Below are 3,615 nucleotides of genomic sequence, written 5' to 3' on the forward strand. Positions count from 1 at the left end.
CAATCAACAACAACAACAACAACAACAACAAAAATTGAGAAAGAAAAATTGGACTGAGTCTTGCTGGCTGTGTGACCCAGACAAATCAGTTAACTCTTAGACGATCTATTTTTTCATCTATAAATGAGGATATTAATAATAATACTAAGCTCATATAGGTGTGGTAAAAACAAAGTGTAATTGAGTGTGTGAAGGTGCTTTATAAGTAATAAAGAACTAATTAATGGTTAGACTTTAATTGGAGGAAGTTTGGTGTTGCAAAAACAAGATATAATTTATAGGCAATTAAATTTAGATTTTCATGCTGGGTTTATGTAGAAGGAGTACATGGAACAGCATTTTGTTTCCTCTGCATGTCAACCTTATCTTCTTTCAGCTGAATCCTGGGCATCAATCAGTCTTGCTAAGTCTGTAACATGCACTATGCTTTCCATTTCATTGTTTGATATTCCAAGTACATCTTTACTAAGAAACTTGCCTCTGTCCTTCCTCATGCAGTATACAAAAAGTGATGCTGAGCTCTCTGCTCCTCGTCGATCCAGATTGCCCTCTCTTCTTGTGCAGCCTCAGCCGCATCCCTGAGATACGATGGTGAAGGTCGGAGTAAACGGATTTGGCCGTACTGGGCGCTTGGTCACCAGGGCTGCTTTTCACTCTAGCAAAGTGGATATTGTCGCCATCAATGATCCCTTCATTGACCTTAACTACATGGTCTATATGTTCCAATATGATTCCACCCATGGCAAGTTCAACAGCACTGCCAAGGCTGAGAATGGGAAGCTGGTCATCAATGGGAAAGTCATCACTATTTTCCAGGAGCGAGATTCCGCCAACATCAAGTGGGTGATGCTGGTGCTGAGTGTGTTGCGGAGTCCACTGGTGTCTTCACAACCTTGGAGAAGGCTCGGGCTCACTTGAAGGGTTGTGCCAAATGGGTAATCAACTGCTCCTTCTGGCAATGCCCCCATGTTTGTGGTGGGCATGAACCATGAAAGTATGACAACTCTTTCAAGATTGTCAGCAATCCCTCCTGTACCACCAACTGCTTGGCTCCCCTGGCCAAGGTCATCCATGACAACTTAGGCATTGTAGAGGGACTCATGACCACAGTCCATGCCATCACTGCCACCCGGAAGACTGTGGATGGCCCCTCTGGTAAGCTGTGGCATGATGGCTGTGGAGCTGCCCAGAACATCATCCCTGCATCTACTGGCGCTGCCAAGGCCGTGGGCAAGCTCATCCCGGAACTGAATGGGGAACTTACCTGCATGGCTTTCCATGTTCCCACCCCTAATGTGTCAATTGTGGACCTGACCTGCCATCTGGAGAAAGCTGCCAAATATGATGACATCAAGAAAGTAGTAAAGCAGGCATCAGAAGGGACCCTCAAGGGCATCCTGGGATACACTGAAGACCAGGTTGTCTCCTGTGACTTTAATAGTGACACCCACTCTTCCACCTTTGATGCTGGGGCTGGCATTGCCCTGAATGACCATTTTGTCAAGCTCATTTCTTGGTATGACAATGAATTTGGCTACAGCAACTGGGTGGTTGACCTGATGGTTCACACGGCCTCCAAAGGATAAGATCCCCTTGGACCACCAGCCCCAGCAATAGCACTAGAACAGAGAGAGAGAGAGAGAGAGAGAGAGACTCTCAGCTGCTGGTGAGTCCTTGCCCCAACCTGATCCTCTCACACACTGAGAAACTCACATCCTTGACACAAGTTTCCATCAAATCCCCCTGAGAAATGGGTTGGGCTTGGTGAGCCCATCTTGTCATGTACCATCAATAAAGTACACTGTACTCAGAAAAAAAAAAAGTGATGCTGAGATTAGAGTTCATATATTATATTATATGTTGTACTCATTGCAGTTAAGTCAAAACTATCTTGTAGCCAACCCTTCGATGGTTTTCATAGGCTACAACTTGCATGGGAGTAGAGTGCCCATCTTTGCGAGTGTAAGGATTAAATTCAACAATATTTTAAGTATTTGATTCACTGTTGGGTACATAGTCATATAGAAAGGATTCTATAACCCTCGTTTTATTCTTTCTTAGAGTTTATTTTGTTATTTTTAGACATGTCTGTCTTGAATCTCTTGAGCTAAAAAAAATTAAAAATAAATAAAAATACCACAATGGTCTTTGTTGCACATTTTAACACTGTTAGGGAAACTCACACAACACAAGAAGAATTCAATCAAAGTTTCTTGATCTTGAATAGCTCTGCAGACCGCTCTCCATGTTTCAGCCAGAAAACAGAAAGATCCTAGGAAAGACAGGTCTCCTTTGCCATCCTTGGAGTTTTATTGCAGAGTATTACAGTTGTTGTTCTACAACCTATTCCTACCTCAGGAACCTTATTCCTACTTGTTTCTGGCTTTTAGCTTCACTCGCATTTCCTGTATAACTTTATGTTCCCCCCCCCTTTAAAAAAATGTATTCATTTTAATGAACATTCATAGAGATTTTGGATTTCCATTCATTCATTGTTGCATTCCCCCTCCTGCCCACCCCTCCCCCCAGTTTGCTCTTTGAAGAGTAAAAGAAAAATTCCTTCATTGGTAAACAATTCCCTGCTCCCTGCCCTGAGTACACTCCACTATGCAACCTTCATTCTGGATTCTTGTCATAACCATAATACCCAATCATCTAACGCTTTTAAATTGTTCTCTCCCTCATCTGTTTCAGTTCCCCTGACAACAGCTGGAGTGCTTCCAGCAGAGAACTTCCTTACAAACAAGTCCTTCAGTTGTCCATCTGGAAGCAGGAAGTAAATACATATCATATATCACTCCAGTGTAATTACAAACTGTCAGCTTTTAACTCAAACTCATCTCATTGATGTCAAGTTGAAACCAACTCGTAGCTGAACCTTTAGTGTTTTATAAAATTATAAATCTCACAGGAGGAAACTATCCCTCTTTCTACCATGAGTGAAAGATAGACTGTCAAGAACAAGAGCAGGTAAGTCTTTGGCTTGTACTATTTGTTTTTGTTGTGTGCTGTCAAATTGGAACCAACAGCAACTGACCCTCTACTGGGTTTTCAGAAATAGTAAGTCTCACAGGAGGATGTGTTTTGTCCATTCTTTCTAAAATCATGAGATTGGGAAGTACAAGGATAGAATAACATGGCAATCTTTGATACACTCTGGTAGATCTCCTGACAGACTGAGTAAATTCTCTCCCAATATCTGCCTGCATTTAGCAAGCTTAGGATAGAAATACAGAGTGTGGAAGCAAAGCTAACTGTACTTGGAACTTGGTTTTGGATCAAAGAATAAGGAAAAGATATGAATTATATGTCAATCTGAAAAAAGTTTAGTTTTACTTAATTGTCAAAACAGGCAACAACTGAGTGATCTTGACTGATGGAATGTTCCTGGGATTAGCACAAAGAAACCACTAGTGGTCTCCCATAAGTAGGTCTACAAAGGCAGAGATTACTTCTCCCAACCTTGCTGACAGCTATCTCAGGGTTACACATTACTTGAAGGCTTCTGCCATGTTAAATCTGTGAGTTATTCACAGCTCCTCTAAGACTCAAGACTCAGCTAAAATGGAAATTGAATGGAAGAATCATTACATTACAGCAGACACTATACATTGG

General features: G+C 41.7%; 1 pseudogene; it reads left to right on the forward strand.

Annotated features, from left to right (window-relative positions):
* The first annotated feature begins 588 nt into the window (after positions 1–588).
* LOC102875851 lies at positions 589–1,586 on the forward strand (annotated as a pseudogene).
* The last annotated feature ends 2,029 nt before the right edge of the window (positions 1,587–3,615 follow it).

This window comes from Elephantulus edwardii, unplaced genomic scaffold (genome assembly GCF_000299155.1).
Source record: "Elephantulus edwardii isolate Elephantulus edwardi_28Jun2011 unplaced genomic scaffold, EleEdw1.0 scaffold00009, whole genome shotgun sequence".
Lineage (NCBI taxonomy): Eukaryota > Metazoa > Chordata > Mammalia > Macroscelidea > Macroscelididae > Elephantulus > Elephantulus edwardii.